The sequence below is a fragment of the Euwallacea fornicatus genome, chromosome 32 (genome assembly GCF_040115645.1).
Source record: "Euwallacea fornicatus isolate EFF26 chromosome 32, ASM4011564v1, whole genome shotgun sequence".
NCBI lineage: Eukaryota > Metazoa > Arthropoda > Insecta > Coleoptera > Curculionidae > Euwallacea > Euwallacea fornicatus.
The window spans coordinates 1,752,704-1,773,198 of NC_089572.1; the positions used below are offsets into that span (position 1 = coordinate 1,752,704).

General features: G+C 39.3%; 4 long non-coding RNA genes across 4 annotated transcripts; all 4 read left to right on the plus strand.

Moving 5' to 3' along the window:
- Positions 1 to 2,115: 2,115 nt before the first annotated feature.
- On the plus strand, positions 2,116 to 4,918 carry LOC136348322 (uncharacterized). Its single transcript, XR_010733625.1, has 5 exons — positions 2,116 to 2,278; positions 2,450 to 3,367; positions 3,427 to 3,777; positions 3,837 to 4,351; positions 4,578 to 4,918. It is a non-coding gene; the product is annotated as an uncharacterized lncRNA (long non-coding RNA).
- Positions 4,919 to 5,280: 362 nt separating this feature from the next.
- Positions 5,281 to 8,790, plus strand: LOC136348329 (uncharacterized). The gene is made up of 3 exons (XR_010733634.1): positions 5,281 to 5,527; positions 6,845 to 7,092; positions 8,571 to 8,790. It is a non-coding gene; the product is annotated as an uncharacterized lncRNA (long non-coding RNA).
- Positions 8,791 to 10,231: 1,441 nt separating this feature from the next.
- LOC136348327 (uncharacterized) lies at positions 10,232 to 11,542 on the plus strand. Its single transcript, XR_010733632.1, has 3 exons — positions 10,232 to 10,463; positions 10,545 to 11,260; positions 11,327 to 11,542. It is a non-coding gene; the product is annotated as an uncharacterized lncRNA (long non-coding RNA).
- Positions 11,543 to 15,104: 3,562 nt separating this feature from the next.
- LOC136348326 (uncharacterized) lies at positions 15,105 to 17,499 on the plus strand. The gene is made up of 3 exons (XR_010733631.1): positions 15,105 to 15,990; positions 16,052 to 16,248; positions 16,873 to 17,499. It is a non-coding gene; the product is annotated as an uncharacterized lncRNA (long non-coding RNA).
- The last annotated feature ends 2,996 nt before the right edge of the window (positions 17,500 to 20,495 follow it).

Genomic DNA, 20,495 nt, shown 5'->3' on the forward strand with positions numbered 1-20,495 from the left:
GGTCATAACATCAGTTTTTGATGCATGTGAGGTCATTTTTACTGACTACTTCCTGAAGGAAAAACGATAAACTGAGAATATTATACAAAATTATTGTAGCGTTTGAGCGAAGAAATTAGGAAAAAGCGACCGCATTTGTCGAAGAAGAAAATCTTCTTTCATCAAGACAACGCTGCAGTCCACATTTACGTCATCGCAATGGCCAAAGTCAAGCGACTTGGTTTTGAACTTCTCCCTCGCCCACTCTATTCGCCAGATTTAGCCCCCTCAGATTATTTTCAAATTCCCAACGTGAAAAAATGGCTCGGCGGAAACAGATTTACAAATAGTGAAGAGACGGAGTCCGAGGTTGATGCCTATTTGAAAACATTCGAAGCTTCTTACTGTGAACAGTATACTTAACGTTGTTACTTATTTAAAAATTTTAGGGTTTGTAAAGTTGTTATTCCATTTTACCACCAGAAAAGAATAAATTGAACGTGAGTTTGTTTAGGTGTGCGCCTGAGTTCAAATCAAAATCAGAAATTGAGGTTTGATACGCGCGTAGGTATAGTCAGTGGGTTCAGGACTCTCGAGCGGCTACGAAACGCAAATGGTGGGGCGTAGCTAGTGAGCGCCTGAGTCCGCTCAGAGTGTAGAGCGAACAAAATGCGAGAATATAGAAGACAATCCTCGATCGAGTGGTAGGAAAACCAGCAGCGCACAGACGAAAAAGAACATTTGCGTAAAAACCAGCACACTACCCACAGATTTCATAAATGACGTCTCGATAAAACTAATATTCTTGCCCTTTCGTGATTCCCCTTAAATGAAACATATTGGCAGGCTTTCAGGGAGGCCGTTGTAACCCCCTCAAAACTCAGTAGCGCCCAAATCAGGTGTATACTGCGCCAAATAGTAACGTAGCACGTGGGACTCTGCGTCAGGAGGCAGCATCGCTATGAGGCTCTCCCTTTTCAATTTTCGGTGTCCAATATTGCATTCGCTTGATCAAATTTGAATTGTTCCAGAAAATAATAAAGCTGATGGATTAATTTCAGACTTTCGCATGGAGGATCAGATGTTCGTATGCAACGTCTGCGACAAGCGCTTCACCTACAAAAGGAACTTCAGACAACATCAGAGATATCGATGCCGCAAACCTCCGCAATTTGTCTGTAACGTGTGCGACCGAAGGTTCACCAGCAACGCATATTTGAAATATCACATCGCCAGCAAACATGTCATGATCAATTTGCATTAAGGGACTTAATTTGGAAATAGTAAACATATTGACGTTTTTGCAAAACTTGAGTTTCATTGAGTAGTTAGTCATCATCACCATCATCATCCTGATCATCCCTGTCGTTAAATTCTTAATGGTACAATCAGTAACCATCCTATTGTAGCGGACGAGATCGAGTACTCTTGCTCAGTTTGCGGTAGAACGTACGGTAAGAAAGGATCCCTCTATATTCATCAAAAATACGACTGTGCTGTAAGAGCGGAGTTAACGTGCACTTACCAGAATTGCGGTAAGCTACTGAACCGAAGGAGCAGCATGAAGCGACATCTAATAAACACACACAATGTGATGCATAACCAGTGGGAGGCTTATGTTTTGGAATATTCGAAATAAATATGTCGATGTACTGTGGAAGTTTTTTTTCGACGAATACTGCTGACGAAGATGAGCCGATTACATAAAATTATCTGAAAACTTAAATTAAAAGTTCAGGTACGTATTTAGAAAAATTGAGTTGAAGAAACACAAACACAGAAATTTCACTGCGTTATTCCGAAATTATTGAAAATAAAAATAACACTTTCACGTCTTTGGAACATTCCAAACGACTTATTCAGGAATTCAGTAAAAATCTGTAGAATTTCAAAAAAAATCATAAAGATGGAATCCCGAAAGTTATTAGGACTAATAGAATAATCGATATGCCACTCATGACTTTCTGAAACTTAGATAAATTCTGAGGTAAACACAGAAAAAATCTGCTGTCCCAGGACTCTTGTAGTAAAATGTCTTATTCAAAGACGTTATTTTCTCAAATTCAGTGCAATTTTCCTGATTTATTTTATTTCGAATTATGCAATGTTGCGTTTAAAACGTTTTTTTTTTTCAGGTCATTATTGCTGTTCCAAATGTGGCAAAGGCTACCGCCATGAAAGTTCCTTATACAGGCATCGGAGATTCGAATGTTTCCGATTCGGCCTAAAAATGTTTCCATGCCCCTCTTGCGATAAAGAGTTCAAGAGAAAGGACCATTTACTGAGACACAGCATGATGGTACATGGACTTCAGATCAGTGCCAGTTAAACTAAAGACTTGTTATACACATGATCATCATCATCATCATCATCACCATCGTCATCATCATCATCACCATCGTCATCATCATCCTCATCACCATCGTCATCATCATTCCTTTTAGAGACTACACTCACTTTCTCCCTCTAGGACTTTACCAAAAGGTCTGCGAAAGATGCGGTAAAAGACGCAAAGCGAAAGGATGGTCCGAGACGGCACATGAAGGAGACCAAACGCAAAGCTTTGACTGCCATCATATACCTCATTTGTGATTGTCCCTAGATGGTTTATTTGCTTTTGAAAGCGCTTTGTGTCGGAGCATGATATTAATGAAGTGTTGATCATTAAATCGTAGAGTTTTCACGAGTTTGTGTTGATTGGTCAATGTAAGGGTTGCTAAAAGGTTGGTTCTCAGCTTGTGCTCCTCTATACAACGAGGAAATAAAAACATTTTTATCTGCACGATGAATCCTTGCCAATATCTGCGATCGAGCAATTTTTCTTCTTTAACACGGTTCAGCTCTTCCGGAATTTAATTTATTGATATGCTGAGATTCCCGTGAACTTACATGTGGCAGGTTAGGGCCACTCGGTAGTATTGTCAGTTTTTTGGAAAATCTGAGCCAAAATCGGACGGATTCATAAATGGATGTTGAGACACGTTATAGCACAGTATCGGCAAAACAACTCCTTATGGGAATATCGGGAAAGTCGACCCCCTGCAGTCTTGTAGGACATTTTTAGATCTCAAAGTGGGATCGGATAGGAAAGGAAGAACAAGGTTGATCTGGTAGGTCTGTGCCACGACTCGAGAAACAACACGAGATGATTCGAGATGGAGAAAGGAAGTTATTTCATAGATTTTTGCAAGCTATGATGATAACGTGAATCGCCCTTGCTATATTCGAAACTTTTGAGTATAGTAAAGTGTGAAAATTGTAAAGTTTTGGCTCTAGAATTTTCGGAAAAATGTCGAACAGCTCTCTATGAGTGCGTTTTTACTAGGCAAAATATGACGAAGTGATATTCGTGTAGCGGATGAAATTCCCTCTCGCCTCCCTGCTACAGGTTACTACAGTTATATTAGACTTCATTTAAATGCAACTGACATGTCTATACTGTTCCAGACTGGTATAATCTCACTCCGAATGGACGATATGGTTGTAAGCGGTGTAAATCATCGTATCTGAATCCGAACAACCTGAAGCGCCACCTCAAGTTCGAATGCGGCAGAGATCCAACGTTTATGTGTCCGATTTGCTACAAGAAGTTCAACTACAAGTTTATTATGACGAGACATTTGGCCACACATTCCAATTATTGCAATTTCAGCAATGGAAATGTGTAATTTTATCCAATATGTAAAAATATTAATAAATGTCCTGAAATATACGCAGATAGGCCATCATTGGTATCCTTCTCATTGTCGATAATTAACAGTTTTGTCTTAACGATATTCACATTCGTGGTCGTTTCAGGTAGCCTTAGACCGTATTAATTCATCTGTCCTTTAATTATTTTAGTATTTTAATTTCAGCTCCAATGCACTTTTGTCGATATTGCAATCGAACCTACAAATACCACCGAAACATGAGGTTTCACGAGAAGCATTGTGGGATTAAGTTGTTCGCCTGTCAGTACTGCCAAGTATCCTTGACTTCCAAATATTCCCTTAAGCGACACATCGACAACCTTCATTCGTTTATTCATGCAAAGACATAATAGAATTTTCACAGTAAATTGTAGTTTTTTCTAGGTTTAACTTTTTTCGGACGGTGTTGAGGATGTACAACTGCGAAGAAGAGCTGTGATTAGCTATATGTGATAGCTACAATTTTTCAAATTCAGTTGAGCCCGCGGGCGCAGTTTCTTTTGATCTGGTAACTGGGTAACTCGGTGGTCAGTCATCGAGTGCTTGTAGGGACGTGGAGCGGACGCAGTGCCGATCAAGCGAACTTAAATCTGGAAAGTTGGCAGTCCACTTCGCCTAACTGTTTCACAGTCAGCCTCCCGTTATTACTCATCGGTTTCAAAAATGGCGAACGCAAAAGAGTAAGTCCTTCACCGCTTGCATTTCGGAAATTCTTCTAAGACGTCAAGGCAAAAAATTCTTAATTGCGGCGAATTTTTAGTACGGGGAAGTGAAGAAATTTTCGTTTGAAAACGTCTATTTCGATGAGATGTGAACAATTTGATTTCATTGACGGTCTCAGATATTAGAATGCTTTACTATCTCAAAATGAAGATTGCGCATCTGGTGACCGAATCCTTTTTTTAGAATTTATCGATTGTCCCACATGCAATAAATCGTACAAAAACAAAAATAGCCTGTATTGCCACCTGAGGTATGAATGCAACAAGCCCAACATGTTTAAATGCCTGTTCTGCAATTACACGAGCAAAAGGAAGAATAACCTGAAGATTCACTGCATGGCCAAACACCAGGACAACATGAAGGCCCACCGGGAGTTCTATAGGAAGCTCTGACTGAATACTTTATTTCCCATGATTTTTTTTTTAAATACAAAGGACATTTTTATTTGAAATGAAAGTGCCAGATGAATTTTTTGTTTAGTTTTATTAGTTTTCGATATTAACATAAAGTTAAAATTCTACTTTTTTTAGGATTTGACCATCACAAGTTTTTCCCATGCTCCCGCTGCGGAAAGCAGTACAGGTCCAAAAAAGCTATGCTGACCCATTTCAGATACTCATGCGAAAACAAACGGCAGTTTTTCTGCACAGTTTGCCCTGCAGCCTACTTCTACAGTCACCATTTAAAGCGGCACATACAGCACCAGCACCAGCAGGTTCTAGCCTGAACGCACAAATATTACACAAGCTAGTCTAAACTTAGTAACCTTTCTAGTCATGTTTGCCATTGTAACCTAGCGAATAATATACTCTAAAGTGTGAACTGTAAACTTTAATTCCCTTAGTAAAGATGTCTTTAAAAAGTCTCTAAATCTGACCCTTTGTAGGCCCTTTCCAAGTGTTCGGACAAGTCTCTTGTGACCAATGTGGCAAGAATTTCAAGAACAGTAACACCCTGAGGGCGCACACTTCGCTGGATTGTTTCAAAGCAAATGTCTTCTTATGTTCACATTGCGATTTTAAAACGAAGAGAAAGTTTAATCTGAAGATGCATTATGCCTCGAAACACGGTATGATAATGCGCTTGAAGAAACCAGGAAATAGTCTTGAATCGAAATGAAGACTAAGTTACAGGTGTGCTTGTATTTTTTTGATATGTTTTTGAGAACGATGTCATTTCGGCACATTAGTTTTATGTTGGCTAAGTTTGGATATTCATGTGCAAGCCGCCAGAGTCCTCGGGATTAGCCCGTAGGGAGAGAGGGGAATAGTAATATCTTAGCGACAGAAAGATAAAGATATACTCCTGGGGCTACTCCTGAGTTAGCACCGCAGCTATTGTAATTTTTAGTTGTAAATTAGTTCAAAAGGCATGCCTTGTCATATTATTGTTTAATATGCCGCATTATGGCAATTCGCTGTTTTTTGTTTCGTGTGTTCTTTTGTTACATTAAAATTTGCTATTCTTCTATTTGCTTTGCTACATTTTTTGATATATTCCTTTGTACATTATCAACGGGTTGCCGAAATCACTTGTACTATCAGAGTAATCCCAAGTCACCGATCTTACCCGCTGTATTGTCGTTTTTTGTCGGGATGTGTATAAAAAAAAAACATTTTCTGGATCAAGTTCGGTAGCAGGAACACTTTCTCCAGGAATTGATAAAGAACCAATTTTTAAGAAAATCCTGTTCGCATTTGGGATCAACGCGTCATTCTTCACAGATCTGAAGCTTAAACTTTAATTTACAATTTCCGCAACTTAGTTTCTTTTACGTGTATCACTAGAGTCGCATCATGTGAAGAAAGTGTTTGGAACTTGCTTAAACTTAAAAATCCGCTGTTTAAAATTCCTCTCTGAAGAACCATCAAGCGGTAGAATAACAATGACGCTAAACTATCTCGGGAACGGTTAGAGCGAAGCGAACTTATTTCTATTTTTGTCAATTCTTCTAAAAAAATAATTTCTAATATCTGCTAATGTTGAACTTTCACGTTCCATAAATAGGATTTTCTCACATTTTTCCTGCTGCTTTGAGCTTTCCTCATTTCTCCTTCTCACGGTTGAGAAGTCGTCATCTTCTTCTCTCAACTCTACTGCATTTCTCTTCTCCTTTATTTCCCATTTCCTTCTGTTTTGTCCCCTACTTCCTAAAAGAAAATCTATGAGATCCCGTATAAATCACAATTACCCCAGAGCCCAATTGGCTCCACCGTTGTTCACCGCGAACCGACCATATTGTTTCAATGCGGTGAGATCGAGATCCTCCAGTTTTGTTTGCTTTTTATTAAATTGAATGGTATGATTTTTATGAATTATGTTTTGAATATTTTTAGAGAATTACTAATTTTCTCACTCTCTGTTAAAACTGTTTTACCTTCTTAACCAGCTAACTTTAACCAGAACTAATGAAATCAGCGCTAACTAAACCTATTAAAATTTTAACACAGTTTTAGCTGGATGTTTGCAAGGTGTCTGCTGTCCCAACTGCAAGAAATGGTACAAGAACATCAAAACCATGAATACCCATTTATATCAGGATTGTGGAAAGGAGAAAAACTATGCATGTACTTTTTGCTCCATGAGCTTCAAACGAAGGCACAATCTCAAAACTCACATTAACAGGAGGCACTTTGAGAGGGCCAAAGAATTCACTTGGTTGATCAACACTAGTTAAATAACTGTCGCTTGTTGAATGGTAATTTATTTATCAAATTTTCTTGTTGTTATTAGGATAATACATTATTTTTATACAGCAATCAATTCAATACTATTTGATCCCTTAGTCTAACTCGTAGATGTGCGCATTCCACCAATATTCTCTTTAAAAATTCTTTCTGCAGCACTTTAAAGTCGATTCTATTGTTCGAAACCGTCCAGTGGTGACTATTATGAGCATGGTGATGCTTTTCGTGAAAGTCATGATATAATCTACAAATATGTTACGGAGGAGGTTAATTTCTAATCTGGTGGTGATGATACCCCATTTGTGGTGGTGCTGAAATCCTCAAAATGATCTTACTATTGTAGTGATCACTCTTGAAGAGTAATGCCCTACTATTGACCACCAGGAGTTTGACAAAGGCGAAACATTGAAAGGTGGTCAGTGGCCTAAAGGGGTGAAATTTTGAATACTGCCTCATTTTGATGCTTGCAGGCACAGGGTGCTGATTTTTATTCAATTCAAGTCACCCCTGGTTTCGTTTGGTTCTTGTGGATTTTACTTTCGTTTTCGTTGAAGAAAAAGCATTTTTTCCGATCAAATCTGGGAAATTATTCTCGTCTCGGTGAAGGTTTTATACTCTGAATTACGCAGAAATTTCGTAAGAATTCGCCGAGAACGTTTGAATTTTTGAGTCTCTATTTTTCCTTGGAAATTCAGTTAGTTCAGCTAACTAAAATTAAAAAAAAAAACGTCATCATTTGGTAATTTCATCTTTTGAGTCTTACCGAAAAATCAACCCGAGAAGGCAAAAAGCAAAAAAGGGCCCACCCTGTACATTCTGTAGTGAACAATTCGAACTCATTATTTTCCAAGAGCAATTACGAGACAACAAAGTTCAAAAAATTTATTGAGGGGTTGATTTACTGACTGGTTTTTAAACAATTTTGACATGTTCTGGAGCTCACGTTCTCCACTCTCACCAGGTGCAGCTCTTGTCTGAATCGTAAAGTTGAAATTGGCGTTTATTCAAAGTTCACTCCTATTCGGGTTTACAGCTTCGGTTTTCGTCACAAACCATTTTGATTGTGTGAAAAGTGTTCTTCACACATTAGGAAATGTGCTGCTGTTTTCAGCAGTATTCCTTGGATTTCCGCATTTCTAGTTTCAAGGCAGCATATTCTACAAGACGTCGGTGTACCATAGGTGCTGTATAGTGCGCTATAGGGTTGTGAGTTAAGATGAAGGTCACTGTTTCACGCAATCTCGCTACACCAAGATCACAGGTTTAGATGTACAGGGCGTCTCAAAATTTACTGCCTTTTACGATTTATTAGTTCTTGTCCTCAGACGCCTGTATCTGAGAGCTAGATGTGTTGATGTTGTTTATGTAACAAAGATGTAAAATTGTCAAGATATGCTCAATACAGCTACAAATTTTGATTTTTTTTTTTTTAATTAGTTTGTTTTGTTTTGTGCATAACGAGTCCAATACCGGAAATTTTGTTTTCTAGAGAAAAACTACGAATGTACTGTTTGTATGCGGAAATATTCCTCATTCAACTCACTCAAATCTCATATCTACAAAGACTGCGGGAAGAGGACGGAATCCACCTGCGAAATATGCTCGAAAACTTTTTCTCGGAAGTCGTACTTGAGGCAGCACTGCTTTTCGGCGAGAAATAGGAAATGCTATGATTTTTATATCCGAAATAAAGCACCTTAGTCAGAAAAGTAGTAGATTATTTACCTCTCCTCAATCCCACGTGCATTTTTCACTATTGACTTTAAAAGGGACAGATGCTGGGATATTGGATGGTTGTCCAGTAAATTTTCTCCCCTAGCCTTTTTATCTAAAATAATGATACGTCTACGGCTCATTATATGCCTAGTAATATAATGGGCGATAATACCATCGTCCTCCATGTTCTTTTGTTATGGTTCCTGTGGATGTGAATGTGAAATCGTACCACATCGTTGATGTTATTGTTCAGCACGCGCTGTCTTTTTAGTTCAACCTAATAAAAGAAAAATAGTATAATTATACATCGTACAATAATACAAAGTTCACCCACGCATCACACCACCGTTGTGCCAACACACAAGCTTACCCCAAAGTAGCTCTTTTTTCTCATGTCACACCTTCCACATATTTGTAAAATCGCTCTGATGGAGGATTATTCGTCTAAATTTGATTGTGTCATAATTCGCTAATTTTACATTTTAGTCGCGGATAGACATATGTGTTCCCGATGTCCCAGAACGTACAAAACGAAGCGAAGCTTGAGCAGGCACATGCAGTACGAATGCTGCAAAGTGCCTCAGTTCAGATGCCATGAGTGTGGCAGGATGTTCCACCAGAAAGCCAACATGCAGGCACACTCCGGTAAATGTCGCAAAAGAAGACATTCCACCTTTGCTTCTTTGTAGCTGTGCAAATAAGATGTAACAATAAAAAAATGTGAGTGAATGTACTTGTAGTTCACGTGATTAAGCTCCTTTCCGTCCTGAACAGTCCTTGTTATAGTATAATAATTCCTAATTAAGTTAGCAAATAATTCCTGCATTGGGTGCCTGAAATACTGTTCCAACTTAGATGCTGACGGTTGTTCCTAGGAACGGCCAGCGACTCACCATGTCGTTGGTGAGCGCCACACCGTGTTCCAAAACACTCCTCTGAGTCGTTCCGCTCTCCAATCCCGACTACCTTTTCGCCTCTTTTCCATTACTCTTCTGTGTGAATTGAAGTCCATTTTCATAAAGCAACTGCCCGGTTGCATAAGTTCCATACCGCATAAATATCCTTCCAAAGGATCTACCGAAGGTCCTATGAAGACCGAATCCTTAAGTATGTTATTTGAAAGGGTCTGTAAGAGACATCGCTGCATTTTCCAGCCTCAAATTTGCGAAAGTTCAAAGAACTCTTCTCAATGCAAGGCTCAGTAGAGTGGATTCGAAGAATTCAGGGTGGTTAAGGGAGGGACGAAGTCAAGTTTATTAACATGTATGAACGCTTCCTATTGCTATTTTTCTGAAACTGTGAATATTTGTTGGGCGAGTACACTCGCTCCAGTTGCTGGAACTTCTTAATTTAACGTTACTAAATTGCACAATTGGTAACATTTTACACGCACTAAATAAAAAATACAATTTTCTATTTTTTTTTTGTAGAGAATTACTCTAAAAAACGTGTTTACTGGATGACCTCTGAAAGCAGATTTGCCTGCAACAAGTGCAGCAACTCTTACACGAAGCTGACGAACCTCAAGAGGCACATCAAATATGAGTGCGGAATCTCTCCCCAGTTCCAATGTCCTCTATGTTCCAAGAAATTCGTCTACAAGTTTCGCATGAAGCAACATTGCGCCCAAGTACACGGGCTGTTTGATTAGGAGGGCAAATTCTAAGTTAATTTAATTCTCTCCTCTCTATATTATAATATGACTATAACGATTGTACAAAGTAGTGAGATCAGATGTTGCTTGTAGGTTTAGTTCCTACTGGGGGTCCGTGGGACTACAAGAAAAACATAGAATATTTGGAACAGCTTTACCAAAAACATCCCTATGTTACGATTCACCAGAGAAGGGCTTTAGCAGAAGAGTTGGGTTTGACAGAGAAGAAAATTCTATACTGGTTTCAAAATAGAAGAAAAAGAGGCAAGCCTAAGATCTTGTCCCGGCGCGATATGTGTTACAACCTTGCTTCAATGTATTAAATGTGTTCAATCCGAAAACCCTTTTTATGTACAGATCACCCTCGCCAAATTTTAACTCGGATGAGTCGTGTTCCCACGCTCCCCGCTCAACTAGCACTCAGAAATCTAGCTATTAAGAATTTTACACCACGGGGTCAGAGAGGAACTCTAAGGCTGACACGTTTAGTAGTGATGCAAATCCAAAACATAAAGAACTTCTAGAAATCATTCTTTTCAGCCCGAAACTGTTTTTGGCCCTTCAATGACAGCACATTTATACATTTTTATGTGCTTTTATCCATGAAGAAATAATCAGAGTTTCACATAATTTTTGAATCATTCTCTTGACATCGCAGGACGACTTTTCGACACTTCGAATACGAAAAAACTTGTTTTAATGAAAACCATTAAAAATAAACTAAACTCAACATCGTTTTAGTCCTTCAAACTGGGTGGAGGTTTTTCCTAATATATCGGGAAAAATTCCTTGAAAAACTTCAACTGCGAGTAAGTATGAAATGCCCATTTTCGATGAGTCGTTGTTATTGCTAGTTTGATGATTATTTATTTTAGACCTTTATATTGAAAGTAATGGACGTGAGATATAAAGGGAAACTAAACCGTCTTGCCGGAACAACACGTATTCACCCAGGAACTTCACACCAAGGACGCCACAACTCCGCCATAGATAATTCTTATATCTAACGATTAGCTTGCATCCTTTTCCTGTAGCATTTAGTTGCTTGCTCCTCCCTTCAACAAAGTCAATGGTACCACATCCTGAAATTTTTATAGATTACCAGCTGTTCAAGGCAGAGTTCCCCGACTACCGCATTACCGAAAATGGCCGCTATGGGTGCAACAATTGCATCTCCTCGTATAAAAACCTCAACAATCTGAGACGCCACATGAGATTCGAATGCAACAAGGAACCCTCCTTCGCTTGTAAGATTTGCCACAAGCGATTTACTTACAAGTACATTTTGGTGAAGCACATGGCCACCCATCACCCCGTATAGACGAAGCCATTGTACTCTTTTACCATAAGTTAGTGTTGTGCTTTAGAAGTGTTTATTAGTGTTCGCCGAGAATACTAACTGAACTTAGTCTTAATGTGTGCCATTTTCTCGATATTGTAATGCTTATATGAATAAAGCATCGTATAAACATTGTGGGTTTTGATGCCGGATTTGCTTAGAAAACTAACAACTCACGTGTTTCGGTTGTTTCAGATGTTAAGTTTGTTTGTTCCACTTGCTCCAAGGGGTTTAACCTCAAGACGAGCTTCAACAACCACGTAAAGGAATGCGGAGTTGAGCCCAAGTTTCTGTGTTATTTCTGCAGTTACAGGACCAAGCGAAAGGGCAACTTCCTACGTCACATGAGTAAATGTCATCAGTTCAAGCCTTGAAAATTTGGCTTTTAATTTTCGCGTGCTTTGAAACCACTTTTTCTATCGGATAAGGAGTAATCGCTAATTTTCTAAGGGCAGTACTCCAGAGCTCAGCCCTCAATACGTTTGTGAGATATTTCACGGATTTGCAGTGGCTGATGGCTGTATTGGGGCTTTGGAGAAAGGCCGAAGGACGACTGAATAGGACGGATGCGGAATATGTGGAGATGTTCGAGGAAAAATTTAAACCTAGGATAAGATGTCTTCCAAGCTTGTATAGAAATAAAGAAAAATTAGAAAAAGGTCAGAAAATATCGGAAAAAGTCACGTAATTCATTTAATCATTCACGTGATAGGATAACTCTAAGTGTCTGAAAAACTCGAAGAAATCCCCTAAAGCCGCTTTAAAATCTCTTGAGGGTCCGATGACCACTCGAAGTGACCTTAAAGCCAGGCCATAAATGAACTCGAATCTGTTTTTAATGAATTTTTTCACTAATCTTCTCAAAAACCGAAATTATCCGAGCCTCAACATCTCAATTCACCCATCGTCAACCCAAAACACCCTGTAAACGTTCTCAAACAGTAAATTAAAGAAACGAAAGATGCATCTCTCATTGAAGGAAAGATGCGTTACGTCACGAACAGTGCTGGATGAATCACTTTCCATACAGTATGTTGCAGATTCTTGAAATATATCTCCATTACAACTATCGAGTTTATTTTAGGAAGGTTTAACTCGAGACAGATTACATACAGTGCGATCGATTTTGCCATGAAAATGTATCGAGCTTGTGCCACTTTCGGCTGCAACTAGTAGAACAATAAAAGAAAGATTCATACGTTAAAGATACAAATCCTTCTCCTCACGTTTTATTCCCAGTAGATTTTGAGTTGTATAGATTTAAAAAATGCAACCAATCTCAACCCCCTTAAGTCTTACACAACCCTCTAATCCTATTTCCTACAATTACAGGCCCAAAAGAGAAGAAGCGTTTTATGTGTCCGGATTGTTTGAGTAGTTTCACCAGGGCAGATAACCTACGTCGGCATAGGAAACTGATTTGTGGCAAAAGCACGCGCCCCTGCCAATGTAGTATCTGCAAGAAATATTTTCCAGATAAGCAGCACCTCAAAAAGCACGTGTTGGGTGTTCACCTCAAGGGCAGTTTTGGAGATATGGACGTAATCGAATTCAACTGAAACTATAAGTTGATATATATACATATAATATATAGGGTGTTTCTTGAACATGTGGCGCAAACTTGAGGGGATGCTCCTTGCATCAAACCGAGAAAAGAATTGCTTCGTTTTCGACATAAAAAGTGTTAAAAAAAAAAAACGACCCTTGTGATTCGATAGGGTTCAGCGATGATGTAGGAGAGGACTGGATTCGCGTAGCTCAGTTACTGTTTCCGATTTGAGCTTGTTGCTAGATGTTCAAGCTTTAATTCTACTTAGTCCAATGTTCTGCGTATGCAGAGAGTTGCGTGCGTCCATTTTGATACTGAAAGCGAAACGAGATACGAAAAAGTAATAAGTGACCGAAAAGTTGCATTTACAGCTCTTCTGCTGGGAATTGATGGGAAAACCGCGAAATCTGTTGGGAGTTACATTTTTTGTGTAAAGTTTTTATAGACCCGTCTTGTGAAAGTTCTTATAGGCCCGTCTTGTGGGCGCACCCCCGAAGGTCCTGAATGGTCTTTGATGTAACTGAAAGACGAAGAATATTGTTAATTGGAGAACATGTGAATTAGGTACGATAAGAAATCTTTGTTTTACTAGTAAAAACTAATTTTTTTCGAAACTTTGACGCTCTGTATTTCGAAAATGAAGCGATGTTGCGCATTAGACGCACTTTTTTCTTATTTTGGCACAGGAAACGTCCCCTAAAACGTGTGACGTATGTATGTTTAGGAAACATACGTATATATGTATAAGCACAGTAAAATTAGGTATACTTCGTAATATTTGAGTGAATTTTGTGTTATTTTCTATTGTATTTAGAAATAAAGTATTTTCCAATTTCCTAGTCTTGATTTGTGCGCTATATAATTCAGTTCGGACAGGTTTGCGACCCCTAGAAGCGATAGGGTTTTTCTATAGTGTTTGGTTGTTAACAATCTTTCCGGGGAAGTCCCGAGCTCTCTAGCGCCGGCTTAAACGTGCTGCGGCAAAAATCCACTTTTTGATTCGGCCATCGAAAACTCACGTTTCACAGAATATATCGCGATAGGAAGATATTTTGAAATACCTCCCGAAGTCAAGCCGGTATGTGAACGTCGTCTTCCTCGGTGCCACAAGCAGTAAAAAGCCCCAAAAATGTGGTTAAAGTGAAATTAGTTCAGATGACTGCGTGCAAAATTGCTGAAAATGAGAGTAACGTAGTTGTTCGCATTATTTTGGCCTCAACAATGTTTACTGAATAGTCACGTGAAAGAGCGCAAAACTTAGCATAAGTACTTCGACGTTGCTTAGCAACTGAAGTAAAAGAGGTCTTGAGGCCTTGAAGAAGGGCTGCGTTGTGTTTTTGCGTTTCAGATTAATTACGTGCCATCTAGGTAAGTTTACTCTAATTTTATAACATTGAAAAAAAATTGTTTATACACAGCGGTTGTGAAAAACTGACGCTCCTCATATCTTACGTCCCTCAGCGCTGTGCATTCCCGGATTTCAAATTTCTAGGGCATAATAAGGGATTTCACAACCTTGGTGTATAACGCATTATTATCAAGCGGAATCGGGGTAAATTAGCTCAGTAGCTCAAAAATCATTCGCAGACGTATGAAGAGATGCGTTTAGCATTTCTTCAAGGATAACAGAAGGTTTCTCTTGTCTATTCAGGCAAATTAAATCCCGCCAATGTGGTCCTCTACTTTTAACTAGCACTGAGGGTAGTTTTCCTCGCATATATGTAAAGTTGAAGCTGTGTCTAACAAATATTTAATTATTTTCAGAGGTATTAAACCAGTATAGCTGCAATCGGTGTGGGAGGAGTTACAAGAATAAGGGCACGTTGAAAAGACATCAGACCTACGAGTGCGGCAAAACTCCCCAGTTTAAGTGTCAGGTGTGCGGCAAGAGGTTCCACCAAAAGTCTAATTGGAAAAGTCACTTCAGGATGTGTTCCAAACGCAACTTGAATGCTGGACCCTTGAGATTAAGCAACCTGGTAGCATGAGGATGTCGATCAGAGCTGAATAGAGAAACATCTATGGTTGACGCTCTTTAGTTAATGATCTTGTAGTCAGTCAGGAGTATTTGGAGAGATTTTTAGATATTTTATTTATTTAAAGAAAAAAATGTGTGACCCACGTTAACAGTCGAAACGATTTTCACATGTAGGCAGTGTGCCGTTACCGTAGTATAACGAAACTAGATGCAGTAGGACAATGTAAGATTTCCTTTTATTGATGACTATCACTGTGCAGCTTATTCACAATGTATTTAAATCTACTTTATAAGTGTGCCGTTGAAATGAAACGATTGCATGAAAATCACCCTGTAAGTGCTGAATTACCCGTGGCTTTTCCATGTAAACTGTTACCTTCGAAATACTTAAGATGACAATTATAGTATACGGAGTATAGGTATGCTACGGAGTTACAGTTGTATCCATATCCTCACCCTATAGACAATGTCGTTGTCTCCATTAAGCTCACTTTAAAATTCGCTTGTTGGGACTGGAAAATCCATGGCTGTTCTACAGAGACTGTTAACGTAAACGTACTAAAAGAGCTTCCTTTTCCTCGATGAATTATGATCATCAAGGGTGGATGTGATGTCCAGAGAGCGAAATGCGACCGGACGAAAGTGAGTAGTGGTGACGCTAGATTCACGAAAGGTACGTTGGCTTCTCGCTTTGTTTTATTCTTGTATGATCATATTTTTTCATTGATTTCCAGGTTAATTATCCCGTTCGTCGCCTTTCGAATCGCAATGAATCCTCGCAGGAAGAAGTATTGTCACTTCTGCTTGTGGGTGTGAATGATATCAATGAGCGACAATAATTTGAACAGACGATGGTAGAGTCGTGACAAAAGTACGTTTTTTTAGATGCGGATAAGAAGTATGGTTGCAGTAATTGCGGCAGAAGATACAGGTACAAAGGCAACTTGGTCAGGCATATCCAGACCGAGCAGCATTTGGTCGAATTCAATGCGAGACATGCAACCCAAAAAAAGAGTCTCAAATGCCATTTACGCCACGTGTGTTGCTTTTGAATGAGGAAAATCTTAGTATTCGAATATTTCATTATTTAATCTAGGGAGAGATTTTACTTCCATGAAGTCGATGAAGGAGTTTTCGAAAGTCGTTTCAGCTCAGTCTTATGAACGAATTCCTAAAATATTTCTCTTTACACGTCTGATTATTTAATTCTAATTGGCTGGAATGCGAGGTCTAAGTTTCGTACTTGAGGACGCTTTCTTGGACACCAATTCGACATTTACTGATGTTTCTGCTTGAAAACTAAACTGTACTTGACGAACGTAATTCCAATACGATTTAATTATTTTTTAGAAAAGTACTACGGCTGTCTTATTTTTTGCAAAATTCGGAAAAAAGCTTTCAATACCGAATGTTCCTCACCGCATATTATTTTCTCTAAATCACACTTCCAATTTTATCTATTATTTACTCTTCCTTTATCCATTAGACTGATTAGATGATAGAGCATGACGTGACCCGTTCATCTGTGGGTGTTCATTAGTACCCAATTTTGTAGGCTTCCGCTGTGTCTGTGGCAAATCGTACCGTTACGAGAACCTGCTGAGAGTTCACAGGAGGCAATGCGTGATGATTCTGAACATTTTCCGCTGTTTAGTGCCATCGCACAAGGCCAATTACCCCCGATTTGTTTAGAGACATCTAGATTTAGAGAAAACGTGCCATTTGATCACCATAATTAGCTGCAGTGACCATTAGGAGTTACAACTTAGAAACTAGCAACGATAGATGCGTTTGAAACTTTAGAGTGTTGAGCATGTAGATGATTCAGTAAGAGATAGTTTTTTTTATAGACCTGTGTTCATTTCTCAGTCAGTAGTGTGTTAACCGAAATCGAGAAGTAGGACAATAAAGCTAGTTATCTATGCTACTGAATTTTCATTGTGCTGCAAGAAAATTGGGAAGGAAGTGGGAACCCGACGGGGGTTTGCGACCGAGTTGCTACGTCATCTTTAGATAGGCCGCTAGGCGCTGAATTCCGGTTCAACTTCTCAGCTTAGGGTTCTGAATTAACGATTTCTTAGTCCAGTCTCGTTTTAAGCAAATCTAACGATGTTGCGCAGTTTTGTTCTGAATTAACAATTTCCCGATTAACGTTTCTTGCTGCAATAATGCGGATTTTCTTCAATTTCAGAAACGATTCCCCGCTGTTCCAAATGCGGCAAACAATTTAGCTACAGGTTTAACTTAAACTACCACGAGAAGTATACGTGCAACAAACCCGGCCAGTTTAAGTGCCAATTTTGCCAAAAGAGCTTCAAATCGAAACAGTACTTAGGCATCCACACCGCTACCAAGCATATTTAAGACTTTAGAATGTTGCACAATGCTCTGTAGTCTTAAAAAAAAAAAGATTCCAAAAATAGTTTTTGACTTTTATTTTCTACTTCTCCCGCAATGAAAATCTCTCAGACAGAAGTGATCATTTGGGAAGTTGTTTTGAGGACATTGAGGAATCTCTTCTGCGTCTAGACAACGTCAGATTCGATCGCGATTAGGTTCGTCTGCAAGTATTGCGGCAGCTCGTTGCATACGACAAAATCGTAAATTTGTAGACGGAATTTTCCGAAAGTGCAGAGTAGTTAAACCAGAAAATATACGACAGCTCCATTTAGGTCGTTCATGTCTCCATTCTTGAGATTATTAATTGGTGTTTACATTTCGCATTCCGTATTATTGCACTTGACATTTGTTTGCCTGCCCGCATTTGAATAGTGTGGCAAATTACCCCTTTCCGTAGCTTAAAACGACCCCCCCTCATGTGGAGGTGGCGAAGACTATTACAGTTATGAAGAGCCGCTTGGTGCCCAAATAGGTGCAGAAACTACGCGAAGGTGATAACATTAGTCCCTATGCATATTGTTGTTGCCTACGTTGTTTCTCATCGCCATTTCCACATGCCCCTCTCCTCATCTAGGAAGTTAGGATATTAAAAAAATTACTTTAAAATCCAAGCCAAGGGAATAAACTTATTATTTTCCCACTGAAATGTCCCCTTAGGAAGTAACAGCAGCCTGGTAGACGCTCCGTAGACGTTGTTGATGGTGAATGTGACAACATAGTCTGTTATTCACTACTGATGCGAAGATATTTAACGGAATTCAGCTCGACTGAAATGTGGCAAATGGTTCTTTTCTGATAGGTATAAAAGCGACTATTTAAAACTTATAACCACACGCGGGGGATACCCTGGAGGCCCTACAGTTCTTGCGCTAGCAAAGCGACGTTGTCGAGACAGAGTCGAATTGCTCCAGAGCTACTGTCGCAACGTCGTCATCTTTTGACCTCGCGCGGCACTCGTGGAAAAATACAAGAGAACACGGTATTTGTCTGCATACCTCCCTCTCCCGACAAAAATCGACCACTATCAAGACGAATTTTAATGATTTGATCCACATAATACCTCCGACTGTTTCTGAGATCACCAACGTGCACGTACGCCACCGTCGCGATATTCTCTTCGTTGGAAATGAATATTTTTGAGTTTTTTAGAAACAAGTTGGTCTCGTTTTTTTTTTCAGAAGTTTTGCTCCTTAAATTAAATATTCTCTTTTAGACCTGTGCCAGCGGTTTGTATGCGAAGTCTGCAGTAGATCATACAAATACAGGTACCATTTGAACAGTCACATCAGGTACGAGTGCAACAAGCAGCCGAGCTTCGAATGCCCGACGTGTTCCAAAAAGTTCTATTTCCAGTTTTTGCTTAACGCACACCTGAAGAATACTTTCTGCAAGGGCGCAGTTAAGTCGAAGTAGACTTAATGTTTTTGGTTCATGGTCGTGAGTAGCAGCTGCGTTTAGTACAAGGTGAACTTTAAAGAAACCTCAGTTGAACGTTGAAATGTCAGGGGCATGTCTTGGATAAGTTGATCTCTTGACGTTCTCTCAGGTAGATATTCGATAGTATAAATCGTAAATGGCTCAATGAACGTCCTACGTTTTCGGTTCATCACCTGCAGCGAGGCTTTTTTAATGATCACCCATTATAATTGTATAGGAAGTTCGCTTCACACTGCGATTTTTAAGGCTCATCTCAAGGACGTAATGTTTGTGATATGATATTAAATTGAATGTGTATACCTCAGAGTGATAATTGTTTTGTTTCCCTCCCCGAACAAACCTGTGGAGTGTCCGGCTAGGACTGGGCCCGCATCCATAGCGGTTGGACCTTGCATCTTGAACTTAAACTATTAATTGGAAATATCATCGCATACGTCCACATATGGACAGCTGCGATGAGTTTTTGCAATTTCCTAAGGAAAACTCATTAGACTTGGGATACTTGTGTCCCGTTCACTTACGCCGTTAAGATTACTTAATGTGCAGCTTACTTGGAAGTCGGATGTCTTAAACATATCTGAAAATTTTGATTGTTTGAAATGTCACTATGAATCCTTCAGAGTCGAGATAAGAAAGTACCACTAATGACATTCTTTCCCCTCCAAAACCGTTGTTATTTACATACCGTGCGTGGCAAAAATTACATAGTAGCATTTTTTTAGTGTTGAGATTCCACTGTCCAGGCCCCGGATGTAACAGGTCGTACTCATTGATCAAAAACTTAAGGAGGCACATGTCGGTCGAATGCCAGAAGGAAAAGCTGCATAAGTGCTCTTTGTGTCCTCACAGCTATTACTATCGCACCGATCTAAAGAACCACATGCATCGAATTCACGACGTGTTGCCCAATCAGTATAACTTGACCTATAGATAATTGTAATATTGTAAATCTTCGATAAGGAACTGTAATTACAAAAATGATTAAGTACATAAAATGACAAAGACTGTGACTTTTGGATATTCTTCAGTGATCGTTTTTAAAATCATGTAAATTACGTTTAATTTTTTTCTAAAGATGCGAAATGCACAATTAAATGCTCAAAGGGATTTTTCCACAGGCCCCAGCAACACGAGTCTCCGCAAGTACCCTTGCCCAGCGTGTAAAAAGAAGTTCAGAGGTGTCCAGTCCTTCAAGGTGCACCTGAGACGTTGTTCGGATGAAAGGAGGTATCCCTGTGCGTTCTGCCAATTCAAATTCAAGAGGAGCGATCACCTTAAACGACACATCCAACATGTTCATGGAAAAAGCTTTCTTAATGATTATCAGAGCATGCAGCATTG